The sequence below is a fragment of the Cetorhinus maximus genome, chromosome 8 (assembly GCF_964194155.1).
Source record: "Cetorhinus maximus chromosome 8, sCetMax3.hap1.1, whole genome shotgun sequence".
NCBI classification, from domain to species: Eukaryota; Metazoa; Chordata; class Chondrichthyes; order Lamniformes; family Cetorhinidae; genus Cetorhinus; species Cetorhinus maximus.
In genome coordinates, this window is record NC_135886.1 from 134,922,340 (window position 1) to 134,935,112 (window position 12,773).

The window sequence follows — 12,773 nt, forward strand, 5'->3', positions numbered from 1 at the left end:
TCATTCAGTGTCACCACTGGATGAACTTCAACTGTCAGAGATGACTGTTCAGACTGAATTTAAACTGAATGTCATTCAGAGGAGATTAAGAATCATTCCCAAGCATACTTTACAATATTCAGCAAGGGCTTGCTAAATTATACTCCAGATGTTGATTTTCTGTTCTGTTGGACATGATTCAATTTAATTATTACAAGCACAACTAAATATTTTACAAGCTGTCTCATCCCGTACTTATAAAAAATTGAAAATATTGGCTTTGGATTCATTTAAACAAGACAAGATCTAAATTAAAATGCATAAACTAATCAAACTGCTAAATAGATGTATTGCACTACAGCTGTTGGAATTTGTGAAGATCTGTTGACAAGACGAACAGTATTTTAGGATAAAAACAAAGCTAGAATCCATCAATAAATGGTTTTTTAAATTTGGAAAATTGATAGATTTTGTACATTGACATACCTCTTGTCACGTTATTTTTTTCTTATACAACCACACAGCAAAAAGGTTTTATTTCAATAATGTTTGCCAAATGAATCATTTTTTAAAAAAAACTTGATTGAAAGCCTTTTGAAAATACTGACTCATAAGGCACTAATACTTGGATGGTCCATGTTGAATAATGAGTAGTCAGGATATTTGATGTTAAACATCCAGTCTGCAGCCACATTTGCTCCAATTTATTGGATTCTCACATTTCCCATATTTCAAACAATTCCTCCATTTTATGGAAATCGAGGAACAATAGAAGAAAAGTGTACATACATAATTATTAAAGTCCCATTAATAGCATAGTGATCTTGAAACCATAGTATTACAGGACTTGGTAACCACAGCAGACAGGATATACACACTCAACATTTTTGTACAACCAGATACAACCAGAAGAACCATGACCTGTAGGTAGATGGGATATAGGGTGGATAGCTCTTTGTTGACAGACATAGACACAATGGGCTGAATGGCTTCCTTCTGTCATAAATCTTCTATGATTTCCAGGTATTGCCAAACCATCAATACTCAATAAAGATGACCTATTGTGGAAGTGGCAGGGAGGGAGGGAGAGAGGATGGAAGGAAGGGAGGACTAGTTTTACAGATGGATCCTTCTGAGCATTTGGCCCCTAATTAGCATATGCCCAGGAGTCTTGCCACCTGGGAGACCTGCAGAATTGCTGACACCAATATGGAGGGTGCTGGTCAGGGTACAAACTTGCAGTTTAGCCTGATAGAAAAGCAACAAGGGCCAATTTCTACTGCAAGGTTTTACACTTAAATTTCTGTGCCACACTCCAAAGATTCTGAATTACATCCTAGGAGCAGAAAATATAATCATCAGCTTCTTAAATTGACCTTGGGAATGACACTTAAAAACAAAGTCAAACAAAGCCAGGCTAGTAAAGTCATAAAGCAAACCAAGCACTAGGGTATTTTTTCCAGAGTGATGGAATTGAAAAGTAGGCAAGTTATGTTAAATCGGCACTGAACCTTGAATGGACCCCATGAGAGTACTGAGTACCATAACATAAAACACAAAAAGAGGCACTGAAGAGGGTGCAAAGAATATTTACAAGGATGAAACCAGAAATGTGTGGTATACATATCAGGAAAGGAAGAATAGGCTGGATCTGTTTTCTAAGAAAACTGAAGGGTGAATTAATAGAGGTGTTTAAACTTATGAAAGATTTTGATTGAGTGGATACAGAAAGAATGTTTCCTCTTGTGGGGAAGAGCATATCTAGAGGCCATCAATATAAGATATTCATAAAGAAATCCAAGATGGAATTTAGAAGAAACTTCTTTACCCAGTCATGAGATGTGCTTTATACCAAATAATGATTTTTAATCCACCAGTTGGAAACCTGAGTAGAACTTTTAAAAACAGACATTTTACTCACAGCCCAAGATGGCTAACCCCAACTTGTAACTCTTTTCGAGTCAAAACAATTAACTAAATTAACAATAACAAGGGAAACCCCAACTTGTATTGCTATGCTTTCCACATTCCAATTGATTGGAGTGGAATTACTCTTTCTGAAAAAACATGTCAGAGATGACTTTAGGGGAGTATTAAGGACTCACAGCCCCTGTCTCATTAGTAAGGCATCTATGGCAATCACCAGAGGTATTCAACTGTTGGAGATGGGCCATTAAGACTAATCGGTCAGACGATGAATGAGAAGCTCATTAAGTCAGCATCCAGACATGAGCTAATCAAGCCACTTTTGGAATACATGGACAATGTCTTTTTATTGAATTTCCCTAGCAACTGGAGAAGGAAGGTCACATGACAAGCTAACCCTTTGTATGTTTTAAGCATATGTTTTCTAAGCAGAACTGAGGACAAGCTGCTTAGGCAGAAGAAATAAGTGGGGTCTCGCCTGCCTCCTTTTTTTATTGGTAATCTTTTGTTTGCTGTGGACAGGGATTTCTCAAAAGAAACCAACCCAGCACTGCCGTCACCCGAAAAACAACCAACTCAGTTGTCTACATCTTTAAATCGGAAGCATGGAGACCATTTAATTGAACCCAAAGCCAGCCGAGACACCAAACAACAGGCTGAATATTATTTTACTTTTTTCAATGGACACAAATTTGGCCAACCTATCCAGCCTATCCTTCCCCACGCTGTTGTATGTGTGTGCGCATGTGTACGGAAATTGGTGCATATTTTATTATTTTACTTAGATCGGTTTAAGTATGATGAAATTATAACTCCTTTCTTTGTTAAACTCAAGAAAACTTGTTCCTTTTGGTCCTGTTAAGATCCGAGTGCATGAACAGTTAACTATTCACAGAATTGGCAAGTATATCTGTTTCAAACAAAAAAACATGTTGCAGTCAAACTAGGAGAGCACGGCCTCCTCAGCTGGTTGGAACAGCCCAAACAGTGCTAAAAATGTGGTACTCACTGCCACAGGGAGTGGCTGAATAAATAGTATAGATGCCATTAAGGGAAGCTAGATAAGAATATGAGGGAGAAAGGAACAGAGGGTTATGCTGATAGATTTAGATAAGTAAAGGTGTGAGGAGCCTTGACCGAAGCATAAACACTGGCATGGACTGACTGGGCCGAATGGTCTGTTTCTGTGCCATATATCCAATCTAATTCCATGCAATCCATAATATATGTCGATATACAGCTTGGAGAACAATTTATGTCCAAATATTCTCAAGTACTGACCTCACCACCAGGTGGGAGCTGTGGACATTTTATTTTCAATCTGGTGAAGTCACATTGTTATTTTCTGAGGTAGGTACTTGACCTTATCCTCACCAATCGACCTGTCACAGATGCATCTTTCCATGGCAGTATTTGTAGGAATAACACCTGCACACTCCTTGTGGAGACAAAGCCACATCTTCACATTGTGTTGTCTGGCACCACCACTGTGCTATGTGGAATAGATTTCAAACAGATCTTGCAACTTAAAACTGGGCATCCATGAGGCGCTGTGGGCCATCTGCAGCAGCAGAATTGTATTCAAACACAACCTGTAACCTCATGTCCCAGAATATCCCTCACTCTACCATTACCATCAAGTCAGGGGATCAACCCTGGTTCAATGAATAGTGCAGGAGGACATGCCAGGAGCAATACCGGGCATACCTGGTGAAGCTATAACACAGGACTACTTGCATGTCAAACAGCACAAGCAGCAAGTGATAGACAGAACCATGCAATTCCACAACCAATGGATCAGATTTAAACTCTGCAATCCTGCCACATCCAGTCGTGAATGGTTGTGGACAATTAAACAAATAATAGGAGGAGGAGTGTCCAGAAATATCCCCATCCTCAATGAGGGGGGAGGCCAGCACATCAGTGTAAAAGACAAGGCTTAAGCATTTACAGCCATCTTCAGCCAGAAGTGCCGGGTGGATGATCCATCTTGGCCTCCTCCTGAGGGCCCTAGCCTCACAGATGTCAGTCTTCAGTCTTGATCCAAACACGGACAAATGAGCTGAACTCAAGAGAAAGTGATGGGCCTTGACAGCAAGGGAGTATTTGGCCAAGTGTGGCATAAAAGAGCCTTAGCAAAACTGAAGTCAATGGGAATCAGGGGGAGAATGCTCCATTCGTTGGATTCATACCTAGTACAAAGGAAGATGGCTTCTGAATGAAGAGGCCAATCATTTCAGTCCTGGGGCATTGCTGCAGGAGTTCCTCAGGGTAGTGTCCTAGGCCCAACCATCTTCAGTTGTTCATCAATGACCATCCCTCCATCATAAGGTCGGAAGTGGGAATGTTTGCTGATGTTCAGCACCATTCACGACTCCTCAGACACTGAAGCAGTCCATGTCCAAATGCAGCAAGACCTGAATAACCTTCTGGCCTGGGCTGACAATTGGCAAGTAAACATTTTTGCCACACAAATGGCAGGCAAGGACCATCTCCAAACAGGGAGAATCTAACCATCTTCCCTTGACGTTCAATGGCATTACTATCACTAAATCCCCAACTGGGGAGGCGATGGCGTAGTGGTATTGTCGCTGGACTAGTAATCTAGGGACCCAGGGTAATTCTCTGGGGGTTTGGGTTCAAATCCTGACATGGCATAGGGTGGAATTTGAATTCAATTAAAAATCTAGAATTAAAAGTCTAGTGATGACCATGAAACCATTGTCAATTGTAATAAAAACCCATCTAGTTCACTAATGCCCTTTAGGGAAGGAAATCTGTTGTCCTTAACTGGTCTGACATGTAACTCCAGACATGCCACATGTGTGGAGTCTCCAGACCCATAGCAATGTGGTTGACTCTTCAATGGCCTAACAAGCCACACAGTTGTAACAAACCGCTACAAAGTCACAAAAAAGGAATGAAACAGGGTGGACCACATGGCATCAACTTAGGCACCAGAAATGACAAAGTGAATCACAGCCCTGCAAAGCCCTCCTTACTAATGTCTCACACTCTAGTCAAACAGCCTGACATAGTCATCCTCATGGAATCATATCTGACAGATAATGTCCCAACCATCACCATCCCTAGGTATGTCCTGTCCCACCAGCAGAGGTGGTGGCACAATGGTATACAGTTGGGAGGGTGTTGCCTTGGGAGTCCTCAACAATGACTCTTGACCCCATGAAGTCTCATGGCATCAGTCGAAACATGGGCAAGGGAACCTCCTCCTGCTGATTACCATGTACTGCCCTCCCTCAGCTGATGAATCAGTGCTCCTCCATGTTGAACACCACTTGGAGGAAGCACTGAGGGTGGCAATGGCACAGCATGTACTCTGGGTGGGGGGGCTTCAATGTCCATCACCAAGATTGGCTCGGTAGCACCACTGCTGACCGAGCTGGCTGAGTCCTAAATGGCATAGCTGTTAGACTAGGCCTGTGGCAGGTGGTGAGGGAACCAACAAGAGCAAAAACATACTTTACCTTATCCTCACCAGCCTGCCTGCCGCAGATGCATCTGCCCATGGCAGTATTGGTAGGAGTGACCACCGCACAGTCATTGTGTAGACAAGTGCCGCCTTCACATTGAGGATACCTTCCATCATGTTGTGTGGTGCTATCACCGTGCTAAATGAGACAGATTTCGAACAGATCTAGCAACTCAAGACTGGGCATCCATGAGGCACTGTGGGCCATCAGCAGCAGCAGAATTGTACTCGAGCACAATCTGTAACCTCATGGCCCGTCATCTCCCCCACTCTACCATAACCATCAAGCCAGGGGATCAACTCTGGTTCAATGAAGAGTGCAGGAGGGCATGCCAGGAGCAGCACCAGGCATACTCTAAAAATGAGGTGTCAATGTGTTGAAGCTATAACACAGGACTACTTGCATGCCAAACAGCATAAGCAGCAAATGATAGACAGAGCTAAGCGATCCCACAACCAACGGATCAGATCTAAGCTCTGCAGTCCTGTCACAGCCAGTTGTGAACGGATACGGCTGAATCATTTGCAACAATCTTGAGCCGGAAGTGCCGAATGGACGATTCACCTTTGCCCCCTCCAGAGGTCCCCAGCATCATAGATGCCAGTCTTAAGCCAATTCAATTCACTCCACGTGATACCAAGAAATGGCTGAAGGCACTGGATACTGCAAAGGCTATGGGCCCTGACAATATTCCGGCAATAGTACTGAAGACTTGTGCTCCAGAAGTTATCGCACCCCTAGCCAAGCTGTTCCAGTACAGCTACAACACTGGCATCTACCCAGCTATGTGGAAAATTGCCCAGGTATGTCCTGTACACCAAAGCAGGACAAATCCAACCCAGCCAATTACCACCCCATCAGTCTACTCTTGGTCATCGGTAAAGTAATGGAAGGGATCATCAACAGTGCTATCAAGTGTCTCTTGTTGAGCAATATCCTGCTCACTGATGCTCAGTTTGGATTCCGCCAGGGCCACTCAGCTCCTGGTATCATTACAGCCTTAGTTCAAACATGGACAAAAGAGCTGAATTCCCGAGGTGAGGTGAAAGTGACTACCCTTGACATCAAAGCAGCAGAATTGTACTTGAACACAATCCGTAACCTCATGGCCCGGCATGTCCCCCACTCTACTATTACCAGCAACCAGGGGATCAACTCTGGTTTAATAAAGAGTGCAGGAGGCCATGCCAGGAGCAGCACCAGGCATACCTAAAGATGAGGTGTCAACCGAGCGTGGCATCAAGGAGCCCTAACAAAACCGGAGTCAATGGAATCAGGGGGAAATCTCTCCACTAGTTGGAGTCACAAAGGAAGATGGTTGTGGTTATTGGAGGTCAGTCATCTCAGCTCCAGGACATCACTGCAGGAGTTCTTCAGTGTCGTGTACTCAGCCCAACCATCTTCAGCTACTTCATCAATGACCTTCCTTCCATCATTATGTCAGAAGTGAAGATGTTCACTGATGATTGCACAATGTTCAACACCATTCATGTCTCCTCAGATACTGGAGCAGTCCATGTCCAAATGCAGCAAGTCCTGGACAATATCAAGGCTTTGGCTGACAAGTGGCAAGTAACATTTGCACCATACAAGTGTCAGGCAATGACCATCTCCAACAAGAGAGAATCCAACCATCACCCCTTGATGTTCAATGGCATTACCATCACTGACTCCTCCACTATCAACATCCTGGGGGTTACCATTGACCAGAAACTGAACTGGACTAGCCATATAAATACTGTGGATACCAAAGCAGGTCAGAGGCTAGGAATTGTGTGACGAGTAACTCACCTCCTGACTCTCCAAAGCCTGTCTACCATCTACAAGGCACAAGTCAGGAGTATGATGGAATACTCCACACTTGCCTGCATGAGTGCAGCTCCCACAACACTGAAGAAGCTGGACACCATCCAGGACAAAGCAGTCCACTTGATTGGCACCACATCCACAAACATTCACTCCCTCCACCACCGACGCACAATACCATCTACAAGATGCATGCAGGAATTCACCATGGCTCCTTAGACAGCACCCCCCAAACCCACGATCACTACCATCTAGAAGGACAAGGGCAGCAGATAGGTGGGAACACCATCACCTGGAGGTTCCCCAGTAAGCCACTCACCATCCTGACTTGGAAATACGTCGCCATTCCTTCATTTTTGCTGGGTCAAAATCTTGGAACTCCCTTCCTAACAGCACTTTGGGTGTACTTACACCACATGGACTGCAGCAATTCAAGAAGGCAGCTCACCACCACCTTCTCAAGGGCAACTGGGGATGGGCAATAAATGCTGGCCCAGCCAATGAAGCCTACATCCTGTGAATGAATTTTTAAAAATCAACATCCTAGGGATTGCCATTAACCAAAAACTGAATTAGACTAGCCATATAAATATTGTGGCTACAAGAACAGGTCAAAGGTTGTACTTCAGGGGTTGTAAAGCCTCATTAAAAATGTATATATACAAACAAACCCAGAAGACCTGAAACCTTTCATTCACAATCTAGATTCCCAGGCACCAAGGTTCATAAACTAAACCTAACTGAAACTGAAACCTCTTAACACAGTTGTATATAAATATTCAACTTAAAAATTATACATCATTCATAACGCTGTTCACCTCCACTACCTCTTAGGGGTAGGAGACTCCACATTCTCATGATTCTCAAAGTAAAGAGATTTCTCCTGAATTCCCTATTAGGGACTATTTCATATTTATGACATCTAATTTTGGGCTTCCCCATGTATAAAAACATTTGTGTTGTGCTTACCCTATCAAATCAAATTACAGATTTTTAAAGACCCCTTTCAGGTCACCCCATAGCCTTCTCTTCTCTGAAAAAAGTCTGTCCAGCTTTTCCTGTTACCCTATTAGTTTTGGTAAGACCATTGTGATTTTTTTGTACTGTTTCTAATGCTTCTATTTCCTTTTTACAATACAGAGGCCAAAACTGTGCAAAGCACTCTAAGTGTGGTCTTCTGAATATTTGATACACTTTAGCACAACTTCTCTGCTTTCTTAATTCCATCTCTCTGGAAATGATGCCCAGTCCTTGCTCTTTCTTACGGCCTTATTAACCCGCATCCCTCCTTTAGTCAGTAGTGAATGTGCACTCCTGAATTCCTTTGCTCTACTAACAGTTAATCTCTTATTATCCAAGCCATATGTGGCTTCTTTATTGTTCCAACCAATTTGCGCGTTCCCTGCTTTCAACACATATCTTGATGTTGCCATGGTGAAGTGCACCACTTTTGGGGTTCAGCATCTGTTATACTGGAGCCAGTATAGCCTTCCTCCAGGTACAGACAATAAATTTCTGTGGATGAAATAGAGATTGATTAGGTGCCTTAGTTTATGACTTGCTAATGTTACACAAAAAATGCACCAAATTTATGCTGATATCTATAAGAATTTTGTGCCAAATTTATCTTGTAACTGTGGCATCTTGATCAGGATACACTACTATACAAAAGCAGTAAGCAGCTGTGAATGTTTTGATGAATAATAGTTTACCTTTATTTGGAGGAATGCCACTGCAAATTAGTCTGCATGGACTATTTGCTGACCTGCAAATTGGCACTAAATAGGGAATCAAATTATAAGGCACATGATAATGCTCATTCCTTGCTATTAGTGTGTATATGTACATAAGTTCGGTGTAATATTTGGTGTAACATTGACAAGACATAATTTAAAGCACTTCATTAATCTCTGTTTGATACATGGGAATGTACAGTCTGTACCTGGAGGAAGGTTATACTGGCTCTAATACAACAGGCTGAACCCCAAAACTGGTGCACCTCACCATGGCAATATCGAGATATATGGTGAAAGCAGTGAAAGCGCAATTTAGTTGGAGCAATAAATAATTGGAGCACTGGTTTACAGTGAGTTATTTAGTTGGCTGTTCCCCCATTACTCTCTTTGACTTAGAGTTTCCTTCCCCAGGTCAATACTGTAGTATTGGGGGTTTTTGGGTTTATGTGTAGGAATATGTAAAGAACTCATGAATGGAAGAGGGGGAAGAGAACGTTCACGGGTACTACAGTTTAGTACCTAGTCATGGAGAGATATACATAGTTCAGTTGTTTAAAATAAACCAGTTGTTGTTTGAATATACCAACATCTAAGTAATCATTCTGAAGCTAGACTGACCAACATATAACAAATACTTTCACTGACACAGGGTCAAAATTCTGAAGTTCCCTCCCTAACAGCACTGTGCGTGTACATACACCACATGGACTGCAGCCGTTTAAGGAGGTGGATCACCACCACCTTATCAAGGACAATTAGGGCTGGGCACCAAATGCTGGTCTAGCCAACATTGCCCACGTCCTGTGAAAGAATAAAAAAATGCATCCCATCTGGTCAGGAAATCAGGGTAACCCAATGTGTGGAAAAAGGAGTCACTGGGGTAGATTGGAGGAAACTATTTGCTATGTGGGTTGGAAATCAAGATTGGAGGAGAACATATCTTAAGATTGGAGCTGGGCCATTTAGGAGTGGAATCAGGAAGCATTTTTATGCACAAAGGGAAATAGAAACCTGTAACTCTGTTCCAAAAGGCTGAGGGTACTGAGGAGTGATGGTATATTTCAAGACCGGATAGATAGATTTTTGTTGCATAAGGGATATGGAGCAAAGGCGGATAATTTTAGCTGAGGTACAAGTCCAATCAGACATGATCTGATTGAGTGGCAGAGCAGGCTTGAGGAGCTGAACAGCTTCCTCCTGTTCTTAAGTGCATTTTTGGTTTGGTGATATGCAAATGAGTTTGAGTGGAAACTTGAGGAAAAAAAAGAAGCTTCGGAAAACACCTGCACCTTGGCACAATTTGAGGTCAGGTCACCGATTGCTGTGTGCAAATTGGCTGCTACATCTCTTACATTTTAACCGTGCTTTGGAATGTCCTGAGGATATGAATTTTGCTATATAAATGCAAGTCTTTTTGGTTTTTCTGTCTCTGTTTTAAAATAGATTAGGTAGATGTGAGCACTACACTTTGCTAAGAAAAATAAGGAGCCCACGTATTATTTGGAGAGTTAGAATCTAAATGGGTTTGAGAAGCAAAACGATCTGGGAAGACGAATACACAAATCACTAAAGATAACAATACAAATCAATGAGTCCAAACCAAAGCAAACTAAACACTATTTCTTGAGGGATAGAATTGAAACGCAGTGAAGCTTTGCTAAACTTGTGCCTTGGTAACTCCACACATGGAGTACTGTGAATAAGCCTGGTCTCCATATTCTAAAATGGCTATCGAGGCACTAGAGATAGTGCAAAACAGATTGACAAGGATGACACCAGGACTGCGAGGCTATACCTATATTGTAGGAAAGAATGAACAGGCTGGGTCTTTTTTCTCTTGAAAAGAGAAGGCTGAAGGATGGGCTGATAAAACTGTAAAATTTTAAAAGCCCACTTACAGGGAAGAGCAAAACTGGAGGCCATCAACATGAGATATCAGCAAAAATCAATAGGGAATTCCGGAGAAAATTATTGGCCCAAAGAGAAGTTAGAACCTGGCATTTGCTGCACAGGGACTAGTTGAGGTGAATAGTAGAGATGCCTTTAATGGGAAGCTTGATAAGTGTATGAGGGAGAAGGGAATAGAGAGTTATGCCAATAGGGTTAAGTGAGGAAGGATGGGAGGACATGCAAGTAAAGCAGAAACACCAGCATGGACTGGTTGTGTCGAATGGCCTGTTTCTGTGCTGTACATTTATGTAACTCTTATCATTCATTCCCACTGGATAATGTTGAAGGCTGAATTTTCGCCATGCAGGATGAGAGTATTATATACCTTAATACAAGTGCTCACTCAGCAGCTTTACCGCTAAATAGACTGCTAGAGAATCTATTGACAGGAAGCTCTAGCTCCTGGGCAAAATATTTCTGTTCTTTATCCAATAACGCAATTTTGTGTTGAGTACTTGACAGTAAAATTGCTACCAAACAATTTATACTTTTACTTTTGGGCTCCATTAAAAAATTAATATATGAATCATCGCATTAATCAGAGTGCTCAGTGAACACTGCCTGCCCATACAACTATTTTGTACCATACCTCTCGAGGAAGATTGCCTTCATGTAATGCCTGAGGCTGGAAACCTTTCCATTCCAATTTTCTGCTAAAACATTTTCTGCTTATTTTCCAAAATTGTACTTTGTTGTTCCTTTGAGAACTCTTGTCTAGTCCATTTGTTTTTTTCATAAATAACCCTTTAAATTAACTGAATGGTTGCTAGCCAAGGTGAATTCACACAGGGGAAATCATGGTCAGGAAACTCCATGGATCCTTTCTGTTGTTCTTTGCCAGTGTCCCTGTTCCAAATCCCGGGAACAAGGTCATTTGGTGAATGGAAGTACGAGCGATATCTTGCTGCAGCACAACAGAGGCTTATGGCAGGGGGTGAGAGATTGAATATATAATGGAATAATCTCACCAGTTGACTTGCCGTAGACATATCTTCCTATGACAAAATTGGTTGGAGGGACCACCCCATAGTCATCCTACAGATTTGTGCTTTTGTGCAACAGTCTCTTCTGCTTGTCTCCTCAGCTTGAGGCCTGCATCCCTGTCCGCACCAACAGTCATCTTCCTGATGGTGACCTCTTTCCTGGTCTCGGGAGTCCTGTCTTTCCCCCGATCTGGATGACGTGCGTCAAAGGAGGACAAGTGGGGTTTGTCACTATTAAGTCCCCTCAACTCCTCACAGATGGTTCCATAGTTTGTGACCCAATTGAGTGAAAGTAAGGAAGTTGAGAATTCCTGTGGCGTTATGGTCGAACATGTTAAGCGATATCCAGGCGTCCTTGGAAGGCATGTATGGTGACCAGTATGAGCAGGAGATTACAAAGTTGGGTGGAGGGGGTCAAGAGTCCTCGGCCTTGCTCTCTGCACTCAAGGTGTATCAGCCTGCACGACGCCTTAGAACGTTTCAAGTATCAGGGAATCGGGCTATTTTTTTACCCGCTTGTACCATCACTGCTCTTGAAGGCTCATGCCAGCTGTCTTCAACTGGCCGACATCAGGCCTTGCTAGAGTGTGTAGCAGAGCTAGCACCTGGTGTAACTCTGGGAGCCTCCCTTGTGGAAGGCAAAGGTAGGGTACCCATGCAGGTCACCAATTTCAGTGACAAAGATGTTTACCTCCAAGCGAGAATGCCGATAGGTGTCATTTTTTAAATTTATTCTTTCGTGGGATGTGGGCATCACTGGCAAGGCCAACATTTGTTGCCCGTTCCTAATTGCCCTTGGAGTGAGTGGCTTGCTAGGCCATTTCAGAGGGCATTTAAGAGTCAACCACATTGCTGTGGATCTGGATTCACATTCTGGCCAGACCAGGTAAGGATGGCAG